The sequence below is a fragment of the Macrobrachium rosenbergii genome, chromosome 37, assembly GCF_040412425.1.
Source record: "Macrobrachium rosenbergii isolate ZJJX-2024 chromosome 37, ASM4041242v1, whole genome shotgun sequence".
Taxonomy (NCBI): domain Eukaryota; kingdom Metazoa; phylum Arthropoda; class Malacostraca; order Decapoda; family Palaemonidae; genus Macrobrachium; species Macrobrachium rosenbergii.
This window is the reverse complement of record NC_089777.1, coordinates 729672-742974: the sequence shown is the minus strand read 5'-3', so window position 1 is coordinate 742974 and position 13303 is coordinate 729672. Positions and strand designations below refer to the sequence as shown.

The following is a 13303-nucleotide window of genomic DNA, read 5'->3' as shown; positions in this document are numbered from 1 at the left end:
ATTGATAGTCCTGCATTTTTTGACAAATTTATCACATAAGCAAAAATAAAGATAGCCAATCTTAATCAAATGATACATGATATTTTAGTGCATTCTTATATTGTTTAGGATAGATGGGTAGGTCTGGTAATTCACATGATTTCATAACAGTAATGCAAGGCTACCTGGCAACCAAGAATCTCAGCATTAGCCTTTTTTACCATTCATTATTACTTAAATACTAAAGGTTACAATGAAGCATGTACAATAAGCATCTACACCATTAAATATAATATATATATATATATATATATATATATATATATATATATATATATATATATATATATATATATATATATATGTATATATATATATATATATATATATATATATATATATATATATATATATATATATATATATATATATATATATATATATATATATATATATATATATATGAAGATAAGAAGGCCCATAAAACACTATTTGAACGTTGCAACCATATATTTTGGGCACTTCCTTCTGTGCCCCTGTTCACTGGAAAAATATGGACAGATGAAATGTTACAAGGGTATATATACAAAGCATATATATGTAGGTGTGGCATTAAGTCTCTGATGGTATGCAGGCGACCGTTTCCTAAGAAGGAGGAGAGTAAACTGTTCCCTAGTGGTTTTCGGCCCATTAACCCACGTTTGGCGCCGATTCTGGTGGTCGTGGTGCTCTGGAACACCTTCTTCAAGAGCGGTCTGAGGATTAAAGCGTTGATGTCGTCCGATTTCTAATGTCCTCCTGACAAGTTCATATTGTTGGTTTGATTGATGATAGCAGATTCCAGCATCTTTCTTTGTATGGACAGCTACTTTTGAAAACCAGCTCCGCCCCACTCCAGTTTATGATATGTCCTGTATTTCTGATATGTAGGAAAATCCCCAAACTCCGAGCGTAACGCACTGATCTTTTGTGCTCTGTTATTCTTTGCGAGAGCGATCTACCTGTCTCCCTCACGTAAATGTCATTACAATTGCTACACGGTATCTTGTAAACTCCGGCTTCTTCCCCTTTGTTATTTAAGTATACGTTAATGAGCAAACTCCCGATGGATTTGGGATAATGGAAAATGAAGGGATTGTTAGACCTGAGTTGTTCGGTGGTTTTTTGGATGTTTTTGTCGTACGGAAGTTTTATTTTGCTGTTGAAATCTATTTGTCTGTTGTGAATAGTATATTTTATTGTCTATAGTATATTTTATTCACTTTGTTAATAGCCCTCTCAATAATGTGTAGTGGATAGAGCACTTGCGTTAGGTGTTGGCGGATCGTGTTGAATTCTTTATCTAGGTACCCATTTGAACATATCCTAAGTCCTCTGAGGAATAAGTTGCACCCTACCATGATCTTTCACGGAGACGTCGTGGTAGCTTAAGAAATGAATGTAGGAAACAGCGAAGGTGGGTTTTCTATATACTGTAAAACGCATATCTATTCTGTTCTCTTATGATCAGTACATCTAGGAACGGCAGTTTTTCCGTCCTTTTCCATTCCGTTTTAAATTTTATGGTCGGAACTAGCGAATTTAGCCTATTAAAATTCATTAGTCTCCCCAGCTATTGCCCCAGAAAGTAAAAGAGATATCATTCACGTATCTAAGCCAGATCATATTACGGGGTTTGATAGATGACAAAATTTCTGTTTCAAATATTCCATGTTCAAGTTTGCTAAAAAGAGGTGATAGGGGACTGCCCATGCTACAGCCAAATTTTTGTTTGTAAAATTACCATTGAAAGAGAACACGCTGTTAGTTACACACAGGTTGATAAGTTTGAGAGTTTTATCTATGCCAAGAGGAAATGGTCTTCATATGGTTGTAACTTCCTCTTTAAGAAAGACAACACGTCGGCAATTGGGACATTGGTAAATAATGACTCGACGTCGAGGCTGAGCAATTTGATGTTATTTGAGGGGATGTTTAAACTATTAAATTTTTGTATAAAATCCTCTGCATGTTTGACGTGGGAGGATGAGAAGGTTCCTAGAAAGGGTGATAACATGTCTGCAAGCCATTTTGATAATTTACATATGAAAGAGCCCCTGCTAAATATTATGGGACGTAAAGGAATCCCGTCTTTATGTGTTTTCGGGAGGCTGTAGAAATAGGGAAGAGAGGGGTTGATTGTCTTGAATGTCTCTAGTAATTCTATGTTGTTCTTATTGCCCCTTATGGTTCTGACTGATTTATTAAATTGGGCGGCAATATTTGTTGTGGGATCTTTTGTTAATTTATCATAGGTCTCCACCTCGTTTAGAAGCTCTTGAACTTTATTGATGTATGTCCCCTTATATAAAAGAACTATTTTCCCGTCTTTGTCAGATTTTGTGATTATAATATCCCCCCTTCTTCTTAAACTAACTAACGCATTTTGGAATCTTTTTGGAAGCGAGTTTTTGTTGTTATTTTGTTCCAAGGCATTCAGCAAGATGCCTTTGAGGCAAGCATCTTTTTTGTCATAATTGTTTTTTGCAAAATGTTTATTAAAAGCAACTAAGAAATTAAGATTACTCTCGGGACCTGGTTTTAGAGCGAATGATACCCCCAGATTTAATGTGCTGAACCTCTCTAACCATCCCCTCACCGCAGAAGAACAGACGGTTTTAAATCTTGGGGTATCATTCGCTCTAAAACCAGGTCCCGAGAGTAATTTTAATTTCTTAGTTGCTTTTGATAAACATTTTGCAAAAAACAACTATGACAAAAAAGATGCTTGCCTTAAAGGCATCTTGCTGAATGCCTTGGAACAAAGTAACAATAAAGACTTGCTCCCGAAAAGATTCCAAAATGCGTTAGTTAGTTTAAGAAGAAGGGGAGATATTATAATCACAAAATCTGACAAAGACGGGAAAATAGTTCTTTTATATAAGGGGACATACATCAATAAAGTTCAAGAGCTTCTAAACGAGGTGGAGACCTATGATAAATTAACAAAAGATCCCACAAAAAATATTGCCGCCGTTTAATAAATCAGTCATAACCATAGGGGGCAATAAGAACAACATAGAATTACTAGAGACATTCAAGACAATCAACCCCTCTCTCCCCTATTTCTACGGTCTCCCGAAAACACATAAAGATGGGACTTTACGCCCCATAATATCTTGCAGGGGCTCTTTCATGTGTAAATTATCAAAATGGCTTGCAGACCTGTTATCACCCTTTCTAGGAACCTTCTCATCCTCCCATCAAACATGCTGGATTTTATACAAAAATTTAATAGTTTAAACATCCCCTCAAATAACATCAAATTGCTCAGCCTCGACGTCGAGTCATTATTTACCAAAGTCCCAATCGCCGACGTGCTGTCTTTCTTAAAGAGGAAGTTACAACCATATGAAGACCATTTTCCTCTTGGCATAAATAAAACTCTCAAAACTTATCAACCTGTGTGTAACTAACAACGTGTTCTCTTTCAATGGTAATTTTTACAAACAAAAATTTGGCTGTAGCATGGGCAGTCCCCTATCCCTCTTTTAGCAAACTTGTACATGGAATATTTCGAAACAGAAATTTTGTCATCTATCAAACCCCGTAATATGATCTGGCTTAGATACGTAGATGATATCTTTACTTTCTGGGACAATAGCTGGGGAGACTTTAAAGGGATTTTGACAAAGGAAAAATCTATTTCTGGGGGAAGACCTGTGTCACCTGGTGAAATATCCTTAGCACATATTTCTAGGTATAAGTATTGCTAAATATACCAGAGAAAAAGCTAAACACAATGCCAGGTTACGACCCCCGGATCGAACGCCATTATATGGTGTCAGTATATACACAAGGGGCGCAGTGGTGCCACTGCCACCAGACCTCCAGCCTAGAGGCTCTCAATCTCAAACCGAAAAGTGAGGAGCTGTTACATACCTCACCCTTTTCTCCCAGCCAACCACCACCTCAGCCGCCATCTTGTAAACATCCCAAGTTAGCACCCCCCAAGCTCGGTATGCCACTCAGGGGGGGAAAGGAAATACAGGGATGGGTCACGGGTGACACAGAGTCTTCCCCAGAAATAGATTTTCCTTTGTCAAAAATCCCTTTTAGATAAACCTGTGTCACCCGGTGAGAATATAACAGAGAATCCAGCCATACAAAGAAAGCTTAGTGGAGCCCTCTAAATTACCTTAATGAGCTAAATAAAGCTATAAAGAAAATTACTGTGTTTTAATAACCCAAAGCATTAATAATAAAACATGATTAACAATATAGGGCACACAGACAAAATTAATTACACCAAGACACTTAAGGCTAACAAAAAAGGGGTACAACAAAATATGCAAAACAGTCAGGAGTCAGGCTGTGAAGCAGGCCTGACCTAAAGGTAGAAGGCATGGCGAGTAAATGAGGCAGGCAGGCGAGATAGGAATAAATGACAGGATAAACTAAGGTTACATAAGCTAGTCTAGGGCAGGAGGAACAACGCTTCCTGCAGCCGCATGGAGATGTTAAGAGCCTCTGAGATTTAAGATAGTGGGCGTTTGAACACTGTTAGTGATTTCCAGCCTGTATCTTTTTAAGGTCATCAAATTTCACATTATGAAATAATTAGTGGAAATTGGCCTGCTTGAATATCTTGTACCTTAGGTGAATCCGGGTTTACTTGGTTTATGAAATACAGTATTTGTTGCCTGATGGCCTTTAAGAAATGGTTCCTCCATTTTCCCTAACAAAAGACCACACATTATATTAAGTTCTATTTAAATAAGCTTTTAAAGTGTTAACTGGGCATAAGGGCAGATCCTGTGGAAGGGGTATAACCTTCCAAGGGGACCATCTATTTTGTGGATCTTCATTCTTAGCTAGAAACTTGAGATCCGGAGACAACAGAACTTCTCCTGACGGGAGAAATCAACATGAAGTTCGGTTCTCTAGAGAGACCAGACAGTTCAGAATTCTGGCACCTGAGGCTAGGCTAATTAAAAATGTTTTTCCTTGGCAGACTCGAGTAGCGAACACAGTTCATTATCAGTGTCTGATGCGCACAATTTAAGTGCGTCATTTAAGAACCAGGAAAGCGTGTGGGGCGGGTTGCTGGTCTAAGGCGGCGCATCCTTTAAGATTGTGAAAAATATGAGTCTGTAAGGTTAATACTGAAGCCATGTAAAAATATTTTCTTAAAGCAGATTTTTGCTGTAGTAACAGTACCAGAGGCCAGTCCTTTCTCAAATAATGATCTGAAGAAAATTGCACGGTTCGTGGTCATTTCCTGAGCTTCAGATTCCCTCAGAAATAATGCTAACTTTTTAACTGCTGAGTCATATTGCCTGAGGGTAGATTCCCTCTTGTCTGATTCTATGAACAGTGTATTAATAGGATCAACGTTGGCGTCTTTCTGAGCTGCAAACTTCGCAGAAGTCCATAAAGCTAGGGCATTCAGGAATTCTTGAGGAAGCTGACACAGTCCCGATTTGTACTATTTGTCAACCTTGGACTGAGGATTTGTATGCGCGGAGTTTCAACTCTAGAAGAGGAAACCAGTGCTCTTATTGATTGGGTACCTAAGTGCTACTTGACCTTTGAATGATCTGGGTTGTGTAAAACTTTCATCAATAGGTTTATTGGTGGAAACAGATAGATCCTTTGCCACCTGTTCCAGTCTACTGACATCGCATCTGTGGAGTGAGCTAGAGGGTCTAGATTGGGAGCAACGTAACACGGAAGCTTGTGGTTGCTCTCTGTGGCAAACAGGTCCACCTGGAGACCTGGTACCTGAAGACAAATACACTCGAATGATGCTTTGTCCAATGACCATTCCAACTCCAGCGGAGTTGTCCTGGACAGTGAATCTGCAATGACATTCCGGACACCTGCCAGATGAGTAGCTGACAGGTGCCAACGATGTTTCCTTGCCAGAGAGAAAATTGCGATCATTACCTGATTGATCCGGCTCGACTTGGAGCCCCCTCTGTTTATGCAATGCACAACTACTGCACTGTCCAGTACCAGTCTGATATGAATCTGCCTGGTTGGACGTAGTTTCTTTAGAGTTAGAAATACTGCCATTGCTTCTAGAATGTTGATATGGAACTGGCGGAACATAGTTGACCATGTTCCTTGAACTTTCTTGTGTTGGGAATATCCTCCCCACCCGCTCAAGGAAGCATCCGTATGGATCACTAATGATGGAGGGTGGAGAAGGCACGGCCTTGACAAACTCTTGACTGTATTGACCATGGTGAAACCTCTTCTTCCAACACCGGCGGAATTAGAGACATCTTGCCTCTGTATCTGCTGTTGTCACGTCTCCGCCATACTCTGTTATATCCTTCAGTTTGGCTTTCAGCAGCAAATCTATTACCAGCCGAGAACTGAGAGAACCCAGGACTCTTTCCTGGAGTACTGACGAGAGAGCTTTTGTTTTGATGAACTGCCTGGTAGCTTTGGCTATTTCCCTCCTTTTGGCTGGCGGAAGTGACAGTTTGTGTGTGTCCAGATCCCATTGGATTCCTAACCACTGAAACTGAGCCTCCGGAACTAGGCGGGATTTCTTCCTGTTTATTTGAAAACCTAAGGATTCCAGGAAGCTGATCACTATGGATGTTGCTTTCCGACATTCATGGCGTTGGATACTAAAACCTGTCGTCCAGGTATCAAACTATATAATCCCTTGAATGACCCACGTAGTTGTTGGACTACTATTTCTGCCAGTTTAGTGAAAATTCACAGGCGCTATGTTTGAGCCGAATGGCACTTCTGACTCTGAGCAGGTATGCTTGTTTCCTAGTCTGAATCCTAGAGTAAGGAGAGAAGTTTCTACTTAATCGGGACGTGGTAATGGCGTCTGAAGATCTATAGAGGTGGTGGCTGACCCACGGGTAAGGGTCCGCGCCCGGCGGGTTTGTAAGCATCGAAGCATGCATTGAATATATGAATTGAGGCAGAACAAGTCTAGAGTATTACTCTTTGCTGGATTGAGTCTTTCTTGAACACTGAACAGCCAGCCTTGCTTGAAATTTCAGGTGTCTCCTCTTTCTTTATTGTCCTCTTTTGGAGCAGGTCTTTTACAAAGTCAGAAGGGCTTTGGATGGAACTGATGGAACCTGACTGGCAGAGGAGGCCACTCTGCTCCAGCTCCCATCCCAGACCCTTTGAAACTATGCTGTGGGCCCACGGACTGAGTCCCAGCGGTCCCGGAAGAGATGTAACCTCCCATGCACCTGAGAGGAGATTCATTGAGCAGAGAAGAGGCTTACTTCCTCTAGCTACCTTGGCCTCCTCTTCCCCGTGAAAGAGGGTGGGTGATGCAGACCTACTGAAGCGGCTCTGGCTCTGCTTCCCTGGCATGCCTGTGCATTCAAGCGCCCCTTGGCTTTCAAACGAAGCGTTGAAAGCCGGGGACGCCACGAAGGTTGGCGGAGCAAGGGTTTGCTGAGCCGGCTGCATCAGAACAAACTGTTGCTGAGGCTGGGCTTTGGAAGTTGAAGGCTGTCCGATCTGAGAGGCCGGTGCAACGAGCACAGTTTGGGTCTGGTTTTCTGTACCTCCTGAACCTTTTCCTATACCTGGCTTGAGGTCCGGCGGATTCAGTGGCCTTCCTTTTAAAGGGGAGACCCCAGCGGGAGCGAAGGCTCTGATTTGCTCTGGTTGCCTCCGCCAGAACATTGTTGACCTCATCCTCAGGGAAGATGTTAGGACCCCAGATAGAACTCTTCATGAGTCTATTGGGCTCGTGTCTGATAGTGGCATCCGCAAAGATGTGTTTCCGGCAGTTTTAGTCGCCACTACAAAGTCATATCTGAGTCACGCCTGGAATGCCGCTAACAGGGATTTGGTCAGGACCTGGAATAGAAGATTCTTCAGCGTAAGTTACATAAATCACCTCCATAATAGTAATGGAATGCAGGGCGACTCAACCTGCATCCCTAGCCTCGAACTCCGCCTTCAGAAGGGCCTCCGGAATCTTGGGAAGCTGTTCACTAAAGAGAGTGGAGCGCGCACAAAGAGTCGGGATTTGCCACGTGAAGCGTGGCCGGAGCTCCGACCAAAATTCCGAATCTCGGGGGAGGCGAGAGTGGGATCTGTCTCCCGGAGTTGGGGGCGAGCACCTCGATTCCCACCTGGCTAGTCCAGCTCGCGATCTTAGTCGTGCAGGGTAGGATGGAGTCTGAGGAACATCGTGAAAGTCCTTAAGGGATAAGCTTGGTATTTATACACTCCCATTCAGTGGTAGCAGCGCATCAAGGTGGATTGGGCTTGGTCCTAAGGGAAGATAACTGGTCTTTTTGGGACCTTGTGCAGTCTGATCAGGCTTCCTCTGCAAGCCACTGTGCATAGCCCTGGAGTAGGGAGGCACCAGGTCGGGTGGGAAAGAACTCCAGTTCCTCCAACAACGAGTTTAAGCCCTTGATGGTCAGGAGTATCATTGTGTAGAGGAGCATGAGCCAGCCGCCCACGGGTTTCCTTATCAAGGGGGCAGTCTGGAGGGCATCGGAACAGCGTAAGATTGCCCCTGCTACTCCGGACGCATAAACCCGGAGGAAACAAGCTTTCCTGAGTCTGCATCCTCTATTGCCAATGACTGCACCAGACTGACCAGAGGAGTCTGTAAGCAGCGAGCTGGGAGAAAGGTCTTGAATCCACTGGCCTCCAACCTTCTTATCTAACTTCTGCATCAGAAGTTCCATAAAACCTCAGGGTCAAATTTAGGCTGTGGGGGATTGGCGCCCAGACGTCCTGGATCTCGGCCCTTAGGCGGGGAGGTAGAGGGCGCCACTGGATTAAGAGCCAGTGACGACCTTGAGGCAGTTAGACCTTTGAGTCTAGAGGACATAGAGTAAGATCCTTCTTTTTCAAAGTTTCTGTAGGGACAACAGACCTCGACCTGTCCTCAAGGATAGCTGGTTTAGGAAACCCTTGAAAGGAAGAAGAGGAAGAAGGAGGAGCAAAGGGGACTACCAACACTCTCTCCCCTACCTCACTTACCACCTACACTTCTACCTGGTGGTCTGGATCGACACTCATTGGATTTCGAGGTGGATATTGATGGCGCCACCTCTTCGCCACCTCTCCGCTGGAGTTGTCTTCTTGGGAGGTTGGCGTCTCCTCCACGGATCGTTCAATTATAGGAGCGGCTACTTCCGCCTGGCACTGCAGCACGAGATCCGGGCTCCGGGGTAGAGGGTGCATATCTCCTCTGACGGAGACGGCGGCTTGCCCGGCGCAACATTCCTCCCAAACCCGCCGACCCAGATCTTCAGGGTCGACAGCGAAGAGTCACGGATAATACGGTCAGACTGAAAGAAAGGGAAGGATTTACTGAAAATATTCTCCAACTGCCGTATATGTCAATATAAGACATTAAAGGCAAAAGGAGACTAAAGGTTAGCGGTCTCTAAAGCTTACCGACTCATCCACCACTAGCTCGTACAGAGCGTAGCAAATCTCACAGCCATCCGGGTGCCAGACGACCAAGTCCCCAACGCGAACCGAGCAGCCGGAGTGTGAACAGCACACCTCATGGCCACAGGGTTGTTGGAGAACCGCTGTGCACCCAGGCTCCTGACAGCGTACCATCTGTAAGCGGAAAGACGATACATGAGTAACATCGAGTTAAGGCCCGCCGGAGTAGGTCCGGCGGTAATAGGACACCTTAACCTAAATTATGGGTGATGGAACATGCTTATCATCAGGCAAAACCCCGCTGGAATTAAATCCGGCAGTATAGAATTAATACACGATACATGAGTAACGTCGAGTTAAGGCCTGCCAGAGTAGGTCCGGCGGTAATAGGATACCTTAACCTAAATTATGGGTGATGGAACATGCTTATCATATGATAAAACACTGCCGGAAAAGAATCCGGCAGCAGAAATAGATATAAGTTATGCTACGGAATGGTCAACTACTAATTATGTAAACATAAATTATACAAGATGCGTGGTGTTATGGTACTCCGCCCTGATTTGCCAAATCTCGTTATGTCACACATTATGTAACCCAGCGGAAGAGGCGGAGAGGAATCTTCGCATGAAAACCAACTCTCAGCGGCGCGGGCGGGGAACCAGATAGTGGAAGCGCCAACTAACGAATACCATACCCACGGTGTGCGTGTCGATAACAGCAAAGAGATCTGACTAACCTGGTGGAGACTGAACATGCGCCCGAAAGTCATGATAGCATCCTGGGACTGTGATTCGATGCTCCAGCTAACACTGTGGAGGCGAACAAGCGAAACACCGATAAGGAAAAGTTAGAGTGGCGAAACGGTAAGCGGTGGCCAGGCAGTGAGTAACACCCTCTGGAAATGAAAGAAAACTCCTGGGTGCGAGTGTCAGCGATCGTCCCCTCACGCAATAGAGATAACAGGTCACTCGTAAAAAGCTAACTGATCAGGTAAAGAAGGACTATAGGCTACATACGAAATGATCATGCAACCGATCTGATCCACCCTCCAAAACCAAAGCTTTTGGCAGACAGAAGGCCAGAAGAATAGGCGCAACGGGTGGGGCACCCTCCAAAACCGACAATCTGGTCAGGTGGAAGACTATGAATTGAGAGACCCTTCACTATTCTAACCTTACCTCAAAAACCTCCACTGACCTGATCAGAGTGGGCTAAAAGGGAGAGACAACTACCTCTAGCAACCTCACCTTCAAAAGCAGCCCAGCATGGCTAGGTAGGCCAAGAGAACGAGGAACTCCTCGATAACCTAACATCTCCCTCCAAAACCTCAAAATGGCCTGGTCAGGAGAGCTAGGAAGCATGAGCATCGTGTCTGAAACCACGATTCTGATGCAGCCGAGTGAGCTGAAGCTAGAAAATACCCTAATCGAATAAAACTGCCTGACAAGTACTAAGATAAAAAAGTTAACCAGGCGATGTGAAATATAAAAAACATATATATACATAAATTATATACTATAAATGCGTAAGACTCAGTGGCAGAGAAGGCCAAACAACCACGATATATACGAAGCGGGGATACCCAAGATATGGCGACCCTGACGTCAAATCACACATAAAACTAATCCAGAATATACATGTCATACAGCATCGTACATCAGAAATGATCATGACATAACAGTACAATCATGGAGAATGTCTGAACTCGCTGGTAGAGGGAAGGGGACAAGGAAAAGAAGAATTATGATCAGAAAGGGGAGGGGAGAAAAACACTCCATCTAGCACAAATCAGTCATGATCTGGGCTCCCAACCTCATACCAACGAAATGGTGATTTCTATATATATATAAAACTCCATTTGAAGGAGTATAGAAAAAACTAGCAGTAACTTTCTGCTAAAACCATGCGAAGACTGAGGGTCCAGCATGGCAGAGGCAGACGCAGCCACGACCGGCTGCGTAGCGTTATTTACCTGGTAAACAATATATTAAAGGTCAAATAAGATGCCTCTGTAGAAAAAACCAAAAAGGAGATGGAGTACTCAACTTGGTTGGGAATTCAGAAAGAGATGACATGATGAATTAGTCAAAATCCAAAGAAACACAGCACCAAGGAAAAAACACGGTGTTCTCTGGAAGCGTGCTAAATTGGAATGTTTACATGATGGCGGCTGAGGTGGTGGTTGGCTGGGAGACGAGGGTGAGGTATGTAACGGCTCCTCACTTTTCGGGGTTTTGAAGTTGGAGAGCTCTATGGGGCGATGGCCTGTGGCAGTGGCACCACTCACCCTTTGTGTATACAGGCACCATATAATGGCGTTCGATCGAGTCGTAACCTGGCATTGTGTTAGCTTTTTCTCTGGTATATTTAGCAATACTTATGCCTGAAATACGTGCTAAAGGATATTTCACCGACATAAAATTTAAAGCGGAATGGGAAAAGGGCGGGAAGAACTGCCGTTCTAGATGTACGCTCATAAGAGAACAGAACAGATATGCATTTACAGTATATAGAAAACCCACCTTCGCTGTTTCCTACATTCATTTCTTAAGCTACCACGACGTCTCCATAAAGATCATGGTAGGGTGCAACTTATTCCTCAGAGGACTTAGGATATGTTCAAATGGGTACCTAGATAAAGAATTCAACACGATCTGCCAACACCTAACGCAACTGCTCTATCCACCATACATTATCGAGAGGGCTACTAACAAAGCGAATAAAATATACTATAGAGGTCCCACTCACAACAGACATATAGATTTCAACAACAAAAATAAAGCTTCCGTCTGACAAAAACATCCAAAGCCACCCGAACAACTCAGGTCTAACAATCCCTTCATTTTCCATTATCCCAAATCCATCAGAGTTTGCTCATTAACGATACTTAAATAACAAAGGGGAAGAAGCAGGAGCTACAAGATTCCGTGTAGCAATTGTAATGACATTTACGTGAGGGAGACAGGTAGATCGCTCTTGCAAAGAATAACAGAGCACAAAAGATCAGTACGTTACGCTTCAGAGAGTTCGGGGATTTTCCTACATATCAGAAATACAGGGCATATCATAAACTGGAGTGGGGCGGAGCTGGTTTTCAAAAGTAGCTGTCCGTACAAAAGAAAGATGCTGGAATCTGCTATCATCAATCAAACCAACAATATGAACTTGTCAGGTGGACATTGGAAATCGGACGACATCACGCTTTAATCCTCTGCGCTCTTGAAGAAGGTGTTCCAGAGCACCCGACCACAAGAATCAACGTCAAACGGGAGTTAATGGGCCGAAAACCACTAGGGAACAGTTTACTCTTCTCCTTCTTAGGAAACGGTCACCTGCATACCATCGGAGACTTAATGCCACACCTACATATATATGCTTTGTATATATACCCTTGTAACATTTCATCTGTCCATATTTTTCCAGTGAACAGGGGCACAGAAGGAAGTGCCCAAAATATATGGTTGCAACGTTCAAATAGTGTTTTATGGGCCTTTCTTATCTTAGTATATACTGTAGTATTACAGTAAAAGACATTCATATATATATATATATATATATATCTATATATATATATATATATATATATGTTATATATATATATATATATATATATATATATATATATATATATATATATATATATATATATATATATATATATATATATATATATATATATATATTATATGCATAAATACAGAACCAGAGTAAGCATCAAATGTTGAATGCAAATTGTCATCTAAACGGACATTTACCTACATACCTTACAGGTAACTAATGATGAGCTAGGTTGTTACCTGGCATTTACCCAAACCTAACTGCATAAATGAACTAATTAGAGATGAGCTTTAAATCTTCCCTTGAGAAAGTTCATCTGGCATGTATAAATTATGGGTTTGTTATCAAAAAACTTTTTTCAGTGAACAAT

The 13303-nt window shown here is 42.8% G+C and overlaps 1 protein-coding gene across 2 annotated transcripts in view; it reads right to left on the bottom strand.

Annotated features, from left to right (window-relative positions):
* LOC136825236 (cytoplasmic 60S subunit biogenesis factor ZNF622-like) overlaps window positions 1-13303 on the bottom strand; it is a 405172-nt gene that overhangs the window by 30380 nt on the left and 361489 nt on the right. The window lies entirely within an intron of this gene.